We start from the raw sequence: 18,256 nt of genomic DNA, 5'->3' as shown, positions 1-18,256 counted from the left end.
TCAGCAGGAGTTATGTTGAGTTGGTCTAGTAAGAGTCACCCTTACCCTGAGGTTTCCTTTTAGTAATTTTCCACCCACTGACCCTCAACCTGCTCCTTGGTTGTAAATCCCCACTTGGCCTTATTGGAGTCAGAGTTAAGCCCAGTCTCCTTCTCCCATTTCAAGACCTCATTGCAGTGGTTCCTCTACCTATAGCCAATAGTCTCCCCAAATAAAGCCTTCATTACCATCTTTAGCAAGAGTCCTTAAACATTTTCTTCTTTAACATAAGCCAGCAATGCACTTCCTAATTCACCTTAGTTTTCCTTTCCAAACCTGTGTCAATTCACAAAAATACTCTCAGCAGTAAGCCTCCCTATGGTCTTCCCTTTAACAAATGTAGTGAGAATTTAAAATGGTACTTAAAACAATACTGACTATGGTCACTTCATCCTCTCTAGGGGAATGATTCAAATCTTCTCAGAGGTAGATAGCTCTTTTGTTTAGAAAAATACTTTGATGATGGGCCTTGACTGACTTGTTCATAGAGAAATATGAGGACCCTTGCTCAAAGTTTAAATGAATGAGAGCCAAATTACACCATGAAACAGAGTAAGAGAGACTAAGGTGGCCAGAAGGGAGGCCAGCAAGAAGGGAGGAAGGGATGAAAGCAGGGGACAGAAAGAGGAAGATGCAAAGATATAAGCAATATGGAGGCCTGAGGAGAAATTCTCTGTGATCGGGCATAGCTAAAGAACTGAGAACATGGTGGCATGATATTCTGTTGTAAGTTTGTGGTACTGGGCTGGGTTGTCACCATTTTTTCCCTTCCCTGTTATTTCCAAGATTTAGAAATCGGCCACACACAAAAGCCATATGTTAGTTTTATTTGAAAAAAAGGAGAAGTGAAGCACGGCAATGGGGAAGAGGATAGGAGAGCCCAGAACGGATAGAGAAGACCTGGAATTAAGCAGATGAGCTGGTGTTCAAGAGCTTAGCAGAGAATGGTGCTATACCATAAACCAGCCCAGGACAACGTAAGCCATCTGCGGGGAGTTCTTAGAGATAAGGGGGTGGAGGGCAAGGATAAGTGCCATTTGATTTGAACATCCTCCCACTAACTCTTCTCGTCAGTCAAAGTCATTTCCTGCCCATAATGCATTGAAGAACTATGACAGAAGAATAGGACAGAGTGTGTGAAAATTGCTCCAACTTTCAGGTACTTGTCAGGAGAAGCAGCACGTAATACTTGACATGACTCATTTAAGTAGGAGATGACAGCAGGTAAAATTAACAGGAATCTGAAGTGATCTGCTATTTCCCTTAAAGAAATATATGATCACAAATGAAAAAATGCCATAAAATTCACATATGTACTTTATTTAAAATGTTGACATACAGGAAAAATGTACTAATGAAAGAATTTGTGCTTATGTTTATGAAAGGCCTATTATTATAAATATTATTTGTAGAATAAAACTCATTAACTCAATTAGATTCACAAATAATACAATAGAATTTTTCTGAATTATTAGAAAATTTATACCACTAACGACTTTTAATGGTAGTTTAGGCCTACCAAAATGGTTAACCTTGACAGCAAGAAAATCAAAATCACAGTAAGGGAATGGCTAAGATAAAATATAAATGAAAAGTTTTTTTTCCCTACAAGTTATTTCAAGTAATTGACTTCCATGGGTAGGAGGCATAAGTAAAAATAGATTTTAGAAAATTATTCTATGAAAAGAACACGTGATCAAATCCTAAAATGCTTCAGTCCTTGATGTGGCTCAATGTCTTTAGTACAGTGGCTCTCACAGTGTAGTCCCTGGCCAGCAGGATAAGCATCACATGGGAACTTGCTGGAAATGCAAAGTCACGTCTTAGAGATACATAATTTGACAGTCAAAGAAGTTGGGGTGTTTTTATCCATCAACTTCCCATCAGTCATTGGTTAAAGGCTACTTCTGGGGACCTTATCCTAGACACAAGGAGAGCTTGCCTCTTTGACCACAGGGGAAAAAAAGCCCTCAGACAGAGAGTAATAGTAGCAGCTTTTTGCAGCAAGCAGTCTTTTGCATGTCCGGGTGAACACAGAAGGGATGGTAGGGCACCAGCAGCCTCTGCTATGGTCTCTGAACTTCATATGTTAAAGATCTAGGCTTTATAAACCTCAATCATCATTATTATGTTAATGTCAATGATGAATTACACGGTCAGAAAGGGGTAAGGGGTCTCAGGAAATACACTCCAAAATTGTAATCAGCCACTTTACATTTCTTTCTGGGATTGTCCCTGCACAAGCTGGATGTGGTGGGGAGCGGGTCCCAGATACGGCTGTGCAATGAATCCAGTAAGCATGACTTTCTGGCAGGGAATCCCTGAAGTCGATGCATTTTACTTGTCCTTATGACACTTACATTTAATAATCCAGTGATTCTAAATCTCTATTTAATTGTCATTGTAAGGCATGATATATTGTATGCCTGATTTAAAACAAACAGAAACTCCAATTGATTCAGTCAACAAATGCATCTAATTCTACCACTGATTCATAGTAACCACATAAATTGCCAGTAGGAACAGGAAAATCCCTCTATAGTAAGCCCTAGTTAGGCAACATCCTTCCCTAAAGCTTATTTCTAGAAATAGTCATGAAGAGTGAAAACAACTGCCTCCAAGAATGATTTCTTTCACTGGACTCTGTCATTTACCCTCTACTGGGTTCTAATCAGGTTTTCCAAATAAGTCTCCTGGAAATATCCCATTGCAGCATATCAGATAATTTACCCCAGAGTCAACACAAAATTTAATCAGAAGACAGTAAAATAAACACAGTGGTCATATTTATTTATTACTGACTTCCAATAAATTTTACAGGCCCAGTTCATACACCTAGATTGATTTTCATGCAAAAGATAACATCCTTGCACAAATTATATACATATATATATATATACATACACACCTATCCCTAACTGAAAATACTTGTCTGTATACTAAACATGTATACCTAGTAAAAGAGAGAGAACCAATGTGGGAAACGAGATCACTGGGAACCCTTGATTTTTTTTTTTTTTTTTTTTTTAGATGGAGTCTTGCTCTGTCGCCCAGGCTGGAGTGCAGTGGCGCGATCTTGGCTCACTGCAAGTTCCGTCTCCCATGGGAACCCTTGATTTTAATGGTCACCTTGATATTAATGATCCAGTGGCTAAATCCAGCCTATAGGAGTGTTTTGTTTGTCTTGTCTATTATGTTTCATTTGTATGAAAAAGGAACAAGCATTTACATATGGGGGAATTCAAATAAAATAATCCATGTTTCTGCTTCCTCTTTCAAGAATCAGGATCAGGCAACACTGGTCTCAGAATCTGTGTGGCAACAAAAGGCAGAGGTTGGAGAATGGCTCTCTCCTTAAGATAGGGTGGACACAGCCAGGTGAGGTGGCTCACACCTATAATGCCAGCATTTTGGGAGGCTGAGGCGGGCGGATCACCTGAGGTCAAGAGTTCGAGACCTGCCTGGCCAACATGGTGAAACCTCATCTCTACTAAAAATACAAAAAAAATTAGCTGGGCATGGTGGCGCACGCCTGTAGTCCCAGCTATTCAAGGAGGCTGAGGCAGGAGAATCGCTTGAACCTGGCAGGCAGAGTTTGCAGCGAGCCAAGATTGCGCCACTGCACTCCAGCCTGGGCAACAGAGGGAGACTCTATCTCAAAACAAAACAAGACAAAAAGATAGGGCAGACACACCCAATTTATCATAGTTATCACCATTTCCTTATTGTCTACCTGCCTTGCCTCTAGGGGTATTGAGTTCGTAACCCATTGTAAATAGAATTTTAGACACAGTTTTGGAAATGTAGCACATCTTACCTTTTACACAGATGCCTCAGATGTAGGAAATTTTCATTTGGAATACAAGCTTCTGTATCTTGACTAATTGCATTAATGTGTATAATTGATGGCGCTCAGCCAGTGCACCTAGGATGACAATGAATAGCACATAAAATATTCTAAGATAGCCTTTCCATTTCCCATTGTAATTATTAGCAATACTCTCCAGGTCTCATCTTAAGCCAGGCCCTGCCGCTGCCCTATACAGGTCTTCCTCTAGATAATTTCTACCGCAGCACCAGCACAGCAGAGGAAGGATAGAAGAATAAAGATAAAGCTAAAACATAGAAAGAAGTTAAGCCTAGGTATAAATTTGTGACTAAAAGAATAATCTGCTTGTAAGGAAACTGATCTTCTTCTTGTGGAATGGGTTATCTTTCTTTTTTTTTCTTTTTTTTTTAGAAGGAGTTTTGCTTGTTGCCTAGGCTGGAGTGCAATGGTGCGATCTCAGCTCACCGCAACTTCTGCCTTCCAAGTTCAAGTGATTCTCCTGCCTCAGCCTCCCGAGTAGCTGAGATTACAAGCGCCTGCCACCACGCCCAGCTAGTTTTTTGGGTATTTTTAGTAGAGACGTGGTTTCTCCATGTTGGTCAGTCTGGTCTCAAACTCCCGACCTCAGGTGATCTGCCTGCCTCGGCCTCCCAAAGTGCTGGGATTACAGGTGTGAGCCACCGCTCCTGGCCATTTTTCAAACAATCTCAACAACTTTGTTTCAAAAATTTTTGTATTAATGCAGGCTCATTTGAATAGGTGCAGTACCTAGTAAATGAACTGTTTGAAAGTTCAACCCTTCATTTGGATGAAAGGACAATTGCCAGAAGGTCTGTCTTAGTATTTCACAGCAACTAATCATATCTAACCTTTGAAAAATTCCAAGCTTAGCTGATAAAAGGGAAAAAGCTCAAGTGAGGGTTGTGCTCAGTCTAAAGCATTTTGGCATTACAATGGGATAGGAATACATATTTAAAACAGGGGCAAGGGAGGAGGCTGAAGAGGGAAGGAAGGAGGAAAGGAGTGAGGGGTGAGAGAGAGAAAGAGAGACAGAGAGAGAGAATATGACAAAATGACACAATGAATGGCAGAAATGGAAAATTCTTATTTTGTGGGTTAGGGATCATCCTCAGCTCTTTGTATCTTTAAGTTTCTTTTCCATTCAAACCAAAGTTTTAAAGCATGTGACTTTATGAACAACAAGGAGATATAGTATAAAGAAATGAAAAATTCAATGCAAATAAGCATTTGCTTAAGTATTTTAAAGCCAGCCACAAGTTGATTCATGTCAAGGTGCAAGGTTAGGCTGCTACTATTAGAGAGATGCAGCATCTGAGAGCAGAAAGATTTTCTACTTTAGTGGGGCTACAGAATGACTAACAATTTGATAGTTATCACCAGTGCCTGACAAAGGGTTATTTTCAATGCGGGAAGATTGGACAATAAAGGACAACCATAGATAAGTTTCTCTATTCATTTTCTGAAAACTTTCCAAAACTGTACATTCAAAAATCTCCCTGGACAAGCCCTTTAAATTCTACAGGCTCAGTGAAAATACATCTTATCATTATCTGCTGCAGTAAAAATAAAGTTGAAATTGTGCACATATATCATGTACTCATTTCTCACATATTCCCCCAATCATCTACGTAGTAATATTTTCTTAGTTCATATATCCTCCAGCCAGGATTACAGCCCAACCCCCTTCCATAATGAAACATAATGTTTTGAAGCAATAATAAAACCTGTATCACATATGCAACAATCATTAAATCCATAGACTTTCTGTCTGTGTTGGGGAAATCCCTGAATTTGCAATGCCCATCGCTTGTCATAGACATCTTCATGTTTGCTTTATATACAACATCTGTGTAGCTCACTCATGTGATCATGGGAAGAAGAAAGATAAGAATTAATGGGGATTCCACATTGGTACTCTGTTGATCCACTGTATTAGTTTGCCATGGATGTGTAACAAATTACCATAAACTAAGCAGTTTGTAAGAACACTCATTTAGTACCTCACAGTTGTGTAGGCCATAATTCTGGGTGGACGTGGCTAGATTTTCTGCTGAGTTTCACAAGATGTTGGCTGGCTGAGCTCTTTTCAAGAGGCTATGGGGGAGAATCTGCTTCAACCTAAAGTTCATTTAAGTTGTTGGCAGACTTCATTTCTTGCAGTTGTAGGACTGAGGTCCCCCTTCCTTTTCTGACTGGCAGCTGACAGCCTCCCTCAGCTTGTAGAGGCCATCCACAGTTTTCATGTGGTCCCCTTCATCTTCAAAGCTAGGAATGGTGGTGAATCAAAGCCGCCTTGCGTTTTGAATGTCTCTGACATTCCCGTCTGCCCTCTTCTTCTGCCAGCAGTTGGAGAAAATTCTCTACTTTAAGGGCCCATGTGTTTAGATTAGGCTACTCGATACCCTGATAGCTTACCTTTACAACTGTGTTATGAAGTAACACAGCTGTAACAAGACTCAATGTATGAGTCAAGACTCAATCACAAATTTCATACCCAATTACATTCACAGGTCCTGGGGATTGGGACCTGGAATCATGGGGAGAATTTCTAGAAAATGTACCTACCACATCTATCAACGTACTTTTTTTTTTTTTTTTTGAGGCAGAGTCTTGCTCTGTTGCCCAGGCTGGAGTGCAGTGGCATGATCTCGGTTCACTGCAACCTTCGCCTCCCGGGTTCAAGCAATTCTCCTGCCTCAGCCTCCCAAGTACCTGAGATTACAGTCACTTGCCACTACGCCCAGCTAATTTTTGTATTTTTTTTTTTTAAGAGAGACAGGGTTTCTCCATGTTGGCCAGGCTGGTCTCGAACTCCCAACCTCAGGTGATCTGCTCTCCTCTGCCTCCCAAAGTGTTGGGATTACAGGTGTGAGCCACTGCACCTAGTCCGTTTTGATATATACTGTCCCCTTGTGGGAACAATTTATGAGTATGACATGGACTGTATCAACTGTTGGGTGAATAACCGCATTCTAAATGTTCAGTGAAGGAAGCCTCAGCTTCCTGGTTGACCATAAGAATTTGCCTCTAGAAGTCGGAGGTGAGTAAATCACCTACAGTCCTCAATAGCTGGCTATCAATACATTATATCTAGACCTCTAGGGGAAGGCAGGCTTATATATAAAAGATGAAAAACCTAGATAAAAGGATACTTTCTTTTTAAAATTATATGAGCTGTATCATATGAACTCCTCAGCCTCCTCAGCCTTTGGATGCTAATGTGAAGTCTTAATAAATGATCTTGAGATTTGAGGGATAATCAGTCCATTAATTTCTATAACAGATATCTAAATGAGAGTTACTAGAACAAGATAACGTGAATACTAAACATAGTGTAATTTTTCTAGTGCATGTGGCAGATTATATTTTCTAAAGATGGCCACAACAATATCTCCCATCACATATGTTTTTCTGTCAATTTTTGCTTCATGTGTTTTGATGTTCTCTTCGTGGGTGCATATATGTTTATAATTTTCATATCTTCTTGTTGGATTGACACTGTTATATTATTAAATGTATTCCTTTATCTCTAGCAACAATTTTGTCTTAAAGTCTATTTTGTCTGATATTAGAATAGCCTCTCCAGCTCTCTTTTGATTACTATTTGCATGGTATATCTTTTTCCATTTTTAACTTTCGACATATTTGTGACTTTGAATCTAAAGTATGTCTCTTGTGGCCAGGATACAGTTGTATCATTTTTAAAAATCCGTTATGCTGTTTAATTCACTTATATTTAATGCGATTACTCGTCAAGCAGGATTTGTGTCTGCCATTTTGAAATTTATTTTTTATATGCCTTATGCCTTTTTGTTCTTTTAGTCATCCGTTATTGCCTTATTTTGTGTTAAAAAGATACTTTCTGGTGTACCTTTTAATTCTCTTGTCATTTCTTTTACTGTATTTTTTTAAGATATTTTCTTAGTAGTTGCCCTGGCAATGACAATTAACATCTTAACTTAAAACAAACTGGCTCAAATTCATGCCAATTTAATTACAACATAATACAAAAAACACTGCTCCAATTTATCTCCATTCTATGCACCCTTATTTGTGTAGATATTGTCATAAAAATTAAAGCATTAAACATTGCATGCCCATCAATACAGACATACAATTATTGCCTTATGAAATTGCCTTTTAAATCAAAGAGGAGAAAAAACAGTTAAAAAGAAAAAATAAATTTATGCTGTACTTTATATATGTTTAACTATGTAGTTATCTTTACCTGGGTTCTTTATATCTTTACATGGTTTTGAGTAGCAGTTTGGTGTCCTTTCATTTTAGCCTGAAAGACTCTCTAATTTTTCCTGTTGGACAGGTCTGCTAGTGACAAATTCTGTCTGTTTTTATTTATCCGGAATGCCTTAAATTCTCCTTCACTTTTGAATGATAGTTTTGATAGATATAGAAGTCTTAGTGTCTTAGTTGACAGTCTCTTTCTTTTAGCACTTCAAATATATCAACACTTTGCCTTCTGTCCTCCTTGGTTTGTGATAAGAAACCTGCTGCTAATCTTATTGGAGATTCCTGATCTGTGATGATATTGCTGCTTTCGAGGGTTTCTCTTCATGATGACAGTTTGATTATTGTTTGTCTAAATGTAGATCTCTTTGAGTTTATCCAACTTGGAATTCATAGGGATTCTCGAATGTGTAGATTCATATCTTTTATTGAATTTGTGAAGTTTTTGGCCATTTTATTTTGAAGCATTCGGCCAGGCGCTGTGGCTCACGCCTGTAATCCCAACACTTAGGGAGGCCAAGGCAGGTGGATCACTTGAGGTCAGGAGTTTGAGACCAGCCTGGCCAACATGGTGAAACCCCACCTCTACTAAAAATACAAAAATTAACAGGGTGTGGTGGCGGGTGCCTGTAGTCCCAGCAACTTGGGAGGTTGAGGCAGGAGAATCACTTGAACCCAGGAGGCGGAGGTTGCATAAGCCAAGATCGTGCCACTGCACTCCAGCCTGGGCAACAGATCAAGACTCCATCTCAAAAAAAAAAGAAAAGAAAAGAAATATTATTTCTGCTGTCTTTTCTCTCTCTTCTCCTATTAGGACTCCCATTATGAATATGCTAGTATGCCTGCTGGTGTCCCACAGGTCTCTTAGGCTATGTTTTTCTTTTTTTTTTTCTGCTCCTCAGATTAGATTATCTCAATCAGTCTATTATCAAGTCCACTGATTCTTTCTTCTGCTTGCCAAAATCTGTTGAACACCTCGACTGAAAGTTTTATTTCAGTTATTGAACTTTTCAACTTGCAAGTTTCTTTTTAAATACTTTATCTCTTTATTGATGTTCTGTTCTGTACTTGTAAGACATTGTTCTATGCTTTTCCTTAGTTCTTTAGATGTGGTTTCCTTCAGCTCTTTATAAAATAGCTGATTTCAAGTCAGTAACCTCAGCAACTGGGCTTCCTCAAAGATAGTTTCTATTGACTCATTTTTCCTGTGGATACGCCATAGTTTCTTGTTCTTTTGCATGCCTCGTAATTTAAAAGTGGACATTTAAAATAATATAATGTGGTAACTCTGGAAATCAATTTCTCCTACCTCCCCAGGGTTTCTTGATTGCTTAGTGACTTTTCTAAACTAATTCAGTGAAATCTGTATTTCTTGTCATGTGTGGCCAGTGGAGTCTCTACTCTGTTAGCTAATGATTAGATTGAGATTTCCTTACATGTCTGAAACCAATAAGTCTCCTAGTCTTTGTTGAGGGTCTCTGAGTGCATGTTGAGGCACCCCCTCAACACTCAGGCAGAGAGTTTACAACTCCACCTTAGCCTTTACTTCCTATTTGCAGAGCACCTTGAGGTTAGTCAGACATAAAAAGTTAGAGACTTCTCAGGTTTTTCTTGAGCATGCAAAGAGCCCTATATATGTGCATGGCCCTCCAGATTTCCAGGAACATGTTACAATTTTTGAAGCCCCCATGGACATTTCATTTTCCAGTTATTCCATTTAAGTTTTTTGTTTAGCCTATTGTCTACCTCAATTGCAATCTATCTACCACCTCAGGCAGCTTCAAGGTTCAACAATTGCCTCTGTTGTTTTTGACAAATTCTCTGAAGAAAAAGCTTTACATACTGAGCAAGCTCCAAGTCAGGTAAAATAAAGACAGCTTTGAGAGTGATGTCTTTCAGGGAACCACAGACAGGTCAAACAATGATAATTCTCTGGAATGTTGCAGAGTGCTTCAACTCTGTTCTACCCTTTCCGGTGGCTGTCAGGATGCTGGTTTTCACTGATTGTAGGCTATTGGTTTTTTTAAGGCTACCATGGGGCTGAAGAGAGGGGGATGGGAATATGGAAAGTTAAAATGCCAGAAATTTTTGCAGTTCTTAATGAGTTTTAGCCATTGTTCTCGAATAAATGCTCCCCAGATTAGCGCAACCCTTTGGTTAATTTCCAGAGTTCTGAAAATGTTGATTCTGACCATTTTTCAGTGTTCTTATTATTTTTATGTAGGAGTGAATTTTCAGAGGTCCTTACTCTGCCATTTTCACTCAATGTGACATTGACACTGCACCATTAAAAAGTGGAGTCTATATCGCCACCTCCTTTAAATCTGTGCAGGCCTTGTGAGTGCTTTGACCAACTGAGTCAGTGGAAGTAATGCTACTCCAGTTCCACTTGTAGGCCATAACTGCCCTGGCAACTCCTACTTTCTGCCTCTTGGAAGCCAGCCATCCTGTAAGAAGGTTAACTACCCCGAGACCATCATGCTGTGAGAATCTCAAGCTACACGTAGAGGCTCTGAAGAATGATACAACATGTAGAGAGTGAGAGATCAAAGAGCACTAAGGTACTAGGCATGTGGGTTAAAAAATTCTTCTTGGAAGCTAACCTCGCAGTCCCATCTTTTCTAGCTCATACAATCTGAACCAGAAATTTGTCGTGCTGAGCCCTTCTCAAATTCTTTGCCCACAAAATTGTGAACAAAATAAAATAATTATTTTTAGCCACTAGTTTTTGAGGTGGTTGTTATGTGACAATGTAGCCAAAATGGTAGATAATTAAAGCCAGAAACAGGAGATTCTGCTCTGATGAAAACCAGAGTCATTGTGACTGCCATTACTGCTATTCCAGCACCCTCAGTGGGTACCTTTATCATTAAGCCTTTGAAAATTGTTTATTTGTTCTTCTTTTCAATTGATTTATAAAAGGAATGCTACCATAATTCCTCCTAAATATTCCTTTATTCTCTCTCCTCAACTCTAATGTCTTGACTCATCATGGGGTTTTTGGAGAGACAGAAGTCAATTTCAGTTTTGAAGACATGAAAATGTTTACCCATCTCTTTAAAGATGGCTCCCCCTCCATTTTACCCCAACCCTACATTTCCTATGTTACACCATCATCATTCTCCACAGTGACAGCAATCCCAGTAAATAATGTCTCCTCGCTCCTTCTCTGGGACTCAGCTGTTTACTGCTCCATGCCCCTCGATATGTGCATCATACAGACTTCGTGTGGACAGTACGAGGATTCCTAAGTCCTTGCACAGTTTTTTAATTCAGAAATAATCAGTATTGTTGCTTTATTTTTTTAATTCTTAAAATTTACTTTTAAAAATAATATTCAATTACTAAAACAACATTTAACAAGCTAGCTTTCCTTTAAGTCTTTAAGACCAGTTTGCAAATCCTATTATTCTATTTATATACACACTAAATTTTAACAGTCACTGACTAGAAAACCTTTAATTAATATTTAGTCAACTCAAATTGAGCAGACTGAACTCCTTAAACTATTAGCCACTGACTAGAAAACCTTTAATTAATATTTAGTCAACCCAAATTGAGCAGACTGAACTCCTCAAACTATTAGCCCTGTTTATAATTCAGTTAATTAATTTACAGGATTTGAATTACATTCATAAATTTATTATATTAAAATTTCTCTTTAAGTATTTCAAAGCCATGACCTAAAACCAAAGCTTTATTCAGTCATTCAGCAAATTTTGGAGCACCTACTATATATCAAGCTCCTTTATAAGTGTTCTGGATACAGCAGCAAGCAAAACAAAATGCTTGCCTTTGTGGAGACTGTATTTGTGTGGGTAAAATAGGTAATAAACAAGTATATGGTATCATTCCAGATACTGATAAATGCTCTATAGAAGAGAAGGTAAAGTGATATAGTCACTTTTTATTGAATGGTCAGGGAAAGCCTTTTAGAAGGGCTAACATTTCAGAAGAGTACCAAATAAGATATTTTCACAAAACTTAATGCTAGAAAATCTAAAAATTCAACTTGAGACCTAGTGAACCTGAACTTCTCTTAGGCCTTCAGGACTGTTTGCTAACTTAGTAAATTTATCTCACACTTTCCAAATATCATTCAAAAGACTAAAATCAATGACAAAATCTTACATTTGGAATTGGAATCATAATCTAAGTCTTGCATATTCTCTAACATGCCAAATTCTCTCTGATATTGCAAAACCATTAAATACCAAATGTATACAGTATTACAATGATTATGAAAACCTATCCCAAAATTTAATTCTAAGCTTATTTTTAAAACTTTAGTATGAAGGTTAGAATGATTGAAATAATGACATAAATTCTTTACCCTTCCCTGTATCCATGCGGTTTGCCAATTGACTGCAGTTCCTCCTATCAAGAGACAATATATTTTCCTACCCCTTGATTCTGAGTCCAGGCACATGTCTTATTTTGGAAAATGTGATGTTAACAAACATGAGACAACTAGAGGCTTGAAAAAGTACTTGTTCTCTTTTTCCTCTATCATTGCCATGAGACCATACCTGGGCTATCCTGCTGGAGGATGAGGGACACATGGAGGAAATTTGAGTTGCATCACAGAGATTTTGTGGTTGTTACACAGCATTATAGTAGAGAGAGATAACTGATGCAAACCCTGTGTTTGTTCTTCATGCTCCATGGGTAGAAAAGAAACTTAACAACTAAGACACAATGTTTTCATTTCAAGGGAGTTGAGCATTTTGTGCGAAATTAGTCAGGATGAGTTGCACCTGCAAAAGTAGCTGACCAAGGAAAAATGTATTTCCCCTGATGTAAAAGTCTAGAGAAAGGCAGTCAGATTGGTACAGCAGTTTCATCATGTCAAGGACCCAGGCTCCTTCTATCTTGTTGCTCTAGTATAGGTCAGCTCATTGCCAATGATGACTACTCCAGTTCTAGCCATCTTATCTATACTCCAGCCACAAAGAAGGGAAAAAAGGGAAAGAATAAAGATAGGCTTTTTCTCTCTTCAGAGATAGCTTCTGGATGTTGTACATCACTTCTTATATCCCTTTGACAAAAACATATTCATATGGTCAAACTTGGCTATAAAGAAGGCTAGGAAATATAATCTTGATTCTGAGCACACATGTGCCCAGCTAAAAATCTGGGGTTCTATTAAAATAAAAAAGTAAATTATAATATTTAAGGATAACCAGCTGTCTCAACATTGCAATCTCAATGCTTAAGCAAACTGGAATTACCAACTAGTTAAACCAGGGTTACCATCTCAGCGGACGGGTCAGGTTGTCAGGACACAGAATCTACTAGGGTAAGGCCCTAAATAGGTGCCCTTACCCTTTTATACATTTGCTATGAAAACAAGAGACTCTCTATCTTTTTGAGAGGGATTGGTCTTTGTTGGTTTCAGGTTTTACCCTAAAGTTAATGGTTCCATTTGACTTAACTAGAAGTCGACCCCGAATTCCAATTAATTTTCAGCTAACTTCCTTCAGTTAACCTCTGTGCAGCCTGACTGAATTCTGAATTCTTATTATATTTTTTTCTTTTTAGAAGGATGAAAACCAAATCAGTTATAGTTTTCATGTCTCTCATTCATAACCCTAAAGTCATCTAATAACATATTTGTCAAAGTGCTTTACGTAAGCGACTCTGGCATTCCAGCTTTCTGAGATCTCTCTTTTGATTTAGCAAAAGGAAATAATTTCCTCAAATGCTTCTGAGGTTTCCCAAAGGTGGCCATTTGTCTCAGATCAGGCTAGGATCACCTCTTCAATCCTCCCCAGACCACCCCTATCCATTTTGTAACTACCCCTCCCTTTTGTTTTCCTCTGCATGGTACCTTCTTCACTTCTACTTATCTCAACAATAGTTGATGCAAAGCATAATACAGCCTTGCCCATCTTTTACCAAAGCAAAATAAACAATAGGCTATTATTTTAAAAACTTTATTGAAGCTTTGTGGTAAACAGAGGGTAATTTAAACACTAATCTGGAAAGATTTAAAACCTGTTCTGAGTTTTCTAGAGCCCACAGGTCTTACTCATTCCCAGAGGTCTCATATTGACCCCCTTCCTCTTTAGCCACTCAGCATGCCATCCTGTTGCTGAGAAGAAAAGCCCTTATCTCCTCAGATTAGTGACCTCTGTCTTGTACTCTCTCGCAAACTCTTGGGCCTACAACACACTCCCTTTAAGGAAGAAAAAACAGGAGAAAAGCCCATTAATAGCACAATAATCCTCCAGAGATGTAGTCTTACTCCAAAGAAAACAACATTTTACATTTTTATGCATTGTAAGATCTGGGCTTTGCCTCTGCATAACTAAGAGATGCATTAAAATATTATTTTTCTTGTGTACACAAAAGCTCAGGTATCCCAGTGATAAATTCTGTCTTCACCTTGGGAGTTACAAGCACAAACTCCAAGGTAGCTTTTTAAAAATAGCAACTTTTAGTCCTGCTTTAGATATTCTAAAGCACATATGACTAATTAGGCAGACTGATAATAATTTACCATGTTAGCTTACCACTTAAATTCCACCTTCCGGATAAGAAATAAGATGGCTTACCAAAAAGTCACTACCACTTGACTAAGATAAAGAAAAAATAAAATTTAATGAGAAATGGAAAAATAATTGTGCCAGTAATCAGGGATGAGTTATTATAATAAGGACTAAATTTGATTTTGGACTTCTTAGAAGACAAAATCAAAAGGCATGAGGGTTTGTCCAGTTGATTAACCTGATGTCTTATACAATCCTATGATGTGGTGAATGGTTGTTTTAGATTCTGTTGGGTAGATCCACAGAGAAGTGGGGCTAGAACCCACAGCTACTGTGTAAGGCAGGAGTTGGTAAACAGTTTGTGTAGTTGGCCAGAGAGTAAATATTTTAGGCTTTGCAGGGCTTTGTGGTCTCTGTGGCAGTCACTCAACTTGGTAAGTGTAAGACAAAGGTACCCATAGACAATCTGTAACTGAATGGATGTGGCTATATTCTAATACAAAAACATGTGGTGATCCAGGCTTGGCTCACAAAGCAGTAGCTTGCTGACCCCAGGTGTGAGGGTATGTATTAGGTAAGGGACTGCAGTGAATGGATGAGAAAGCTCCTTCTCTGGAAAGGGGGACTAGTTAGGTTGAATGTGTGAGATATTTATTTTGTAACCGTTTTCTTAATGGCAACCACTTAAATAGTATAAGGTGCAGGACCCCCAAAACTTAATACAGCCCCCATGCATGGGCAGTGAACAAGTAGATACAAATGTGGAAATGTCATGAAATCAGGGAATGATTCTGGACAGGTATATATGTAATGCCTTCACTTCCTCTTTGCAATTCATGTAAAATGTTTAAGTAATAAAATCAAATTTTCTTTTCCATATCAACTCACACAAGGTTTGAGCCAGACTTGTATAACCTCACCATTTCCATTGTGTTTTCTTTGAAACTACTTCTGAAAGTATTTTAAAGTTATCTTGGGGATTAGCCATATTTTCAGGCCATTTTTTCACTTCCAAGAAAAGTTATGGTGGCTTGACTGATGCTATAGAGTAGAATTCAGGGGAAGTACATGATAAGACAGAAGGGGTATCTGTGAATTCTGTCAGTTTTTTTGTTTTGTTTTGTTTTGTTTTGTTTTGTTTTTGAGACAGAGTTTTGTTCTGTCACCCAGGCTGGAGTGCAATGGCACAATCTTGGCTCACTGCAACCTCCACCTCCTGGGTTAAAGCAATTCTCCTGCCAGCCTCCCGAGTAGCTGGGACTACAGGTGCGCACCACCACACTCAGCTAATTTTTTTTTGTATTTTCAGTAGAGACGAGGCTTCACTATGTTGGCCAGGATGGTCTTGATCTCCTGACCTTGTGATCCACCCGCCTCGACCTCCCAAAGTTCTGGGATTACAGGAGTGAGCCACCACACCTAGCCCTGCCAGTTTTTAAAAGTTGCATACCACCATCTCCTCCACACACCTTCAAACAAGTATTTTATCAGCCGGAGCTGCCTTTGTTTACCGGCTTTAGTCTCTCATAAGAATCCCTTTGTTCTCGAAAGTATCTTGATTTGGTTTAAGGTAATCTTACATTAAACTCTTCCCCCAACCAGAGAGCCTTAAACAAAACACTAAAACTAAGATGCAAGCTGGGAACCATGATTATGGATTTGCTGCTGTGTAGCCCAAATGCATGGAAGACTTTCTTGAATATTTGAGGAATGGAATGGCATAATTAACTTTTAGGTTGATTGAAATACATCTTTTAAAGTTTTCCAGTATGTAGACATATCCGTCAGAAGGATTCCATATGGATTTGCATTTATTTATGTGAAAAAATGCTATCAGAGCCTTTTGTTCACCCCCCAATCATGCTATCTTTTTGTAGGTAAAGAAGATTCAATACAGGCTTACTGCAAGCAGAGAGAATGGTTTGTTCTTTCTGAATTATCTACAAGAAAGAGAACATTTCCCGGAAAGGCAATCCTCCATAAGTGGTAGATCTGTCTCTATAAGTTATATCAAATACTGGCACCTACTGGTGAAAATATGACAGAGCAACTATCACACACAAACCACTGAGTCAGAGAGAAAAAAGAAATGAAGATTAGAAATTTAAAATATGAAATCATGGATACCCCTGAGAGAAATAAATTATCACAGTTGAGAGAGAATGATAAAGTTCATGGAGGGAAAGAGATTCTGGAGACCGGTAGCCCACATGAAAATTTTTTAAAAAATAGCTAAGAGATGACCATTACTAACAGACATGATGCAGTTGTAAAGGCTCAGTATCCAATATAGCAGTGACTACCACTTCACTTGTCAAAAGTTTTCTATTTATTACTAAAACCAATAGAAAAATCCTAAATTTTATTTGATTAAAATTTTACTTAATTCCTGCAATCATTCATTTAAAAAATATTTATTGAGCACACTGACTACATTTTAAACACTATTCTAGGCTCCAGGAACACAGCAGTGTAATGACAAAGCCCCTGCTCTTGTGAAACATGTTCTATTGGGGAGGGGGGTCAGCCAGTAAAAAAAAAAAGTAAATAATAACTAGAATACATAAGGAACTTAAACAACTCAATATCAAAAAACAATCTTATTGTAAAATGGGCAAATGATCTGAAAAGACGTTTCTCAAAAGTAGATATACAAATAGCAAACAGGTATATGAAAAATGCTCAACATCACTAATCGTCAGGGAAGTGCAAATCAAAACCAAAACAGTATGGAGATTCCTCTAAGAACTAAAAGTAAAACTACCATTTGATCCAGCTACCATTTGATCCACTACTGGGTATCTACCCAGAGGAAAATAAGTCATTATACGAAAAAGATACATGCACAGGCATGTTTATAGCATCACAATTCACAATTGCAAAAATATGGAACCAGCCCAAATGCCCATCAATCAACGAGTGGATAAAGAAATTGTGGTACATATATATATGATGGAATACTACTCAGCCATAAAAAGGAAATAATTAATGGCATTCACAGAAAACTCGATGAAACTGGAGACTATTATTCTAAGTGAAGTAATTCAGGAATGGAAAACCAAATATCATATGTTCTCACTCATAAGTAGGAGCTAAGTTATGAGGACACAAAGGCATAAGAATGATATAATTGACTTTGGGGACTTGAGGGAAAGGGAAGAGGGGGGTGAGGGATAAAAGACTACACATTGGGTTCAGTGTATACTGCTTGGCTGATGGGTGCACCAAAACCTCACAAATCACCACTAAAGAACCTACTCATGTAACCAAATACCACCTGTTCCCCAAAAACCTATGGAAATAAAAAAATTAAAACCAAAACAAAAATGAGATACAATCTCATCCCAGTTAGAATGGCTATTATTAAAAAGAGTAATTTTAAAATGCTGGCAGGATGCAGAGAAAAAGGGAACACTATACACTGTTGGTGGGAATGGAAACTAGCAGAGCTGCTACAGAAAACAGTAAACAGCTTCCTCCAAACAATAAAAATAGAACTATCATATGCTCCAGCAATCCCAGTGTTGGTAATATTTCCAAAATAAAGGAAATCTGTATATCAAAACGACATCTGCACTCCCATGTTTATTGCAGCACTATCCACAATGGCCAAGTTATGGAATCAACCCAA

General features: G+C 38.2%; 1 protein-coding gene across 5 annotated transcripts in view; it reads right to left on the bottom strand.

The window, feature by feature from the left end:
- Positions 1–18,256, bottom strand: part of SYTL5 (synaptotagmin like 5) — a 222,942-nt gene that overhangs the window by 184,992 nt on the left and 19,694 nt on the right. The window contains exon 1 of one of the 5 annotated variants that reach the window (XM_016944001.3): positions 3,857–3,962. The exons of the other annotated variants lie outside the window; for them this stretch is intronic. The gene's annotated coding sequence lies outside the window, so the exon portion shown is untranslated. Of the gene's footprint in view, positions 1–3,856; positions 3,963–18,256 lie in introns of those variants that run through there. 5 annotated transcript variants of the gene reach the window in all.

The sequence above is a fragment of the Pan troglodytes genome, chromosome X, assembly GCF_028858775.2.
Source record: "Pan troglodytes isolate AG18354 chromosome X, NHGRI_mPanTro3-v2.0_pri, whole genome shotgun sequence".
Lineage (NCBI taxonomy): Eukaryota > Metazoa > Chordata > Mammalia > Primates > Hominidae > Pan > Pan troglodytes.
This window is presented reverse-complemented; position numbering and strand designations above follow the sequence as displayed.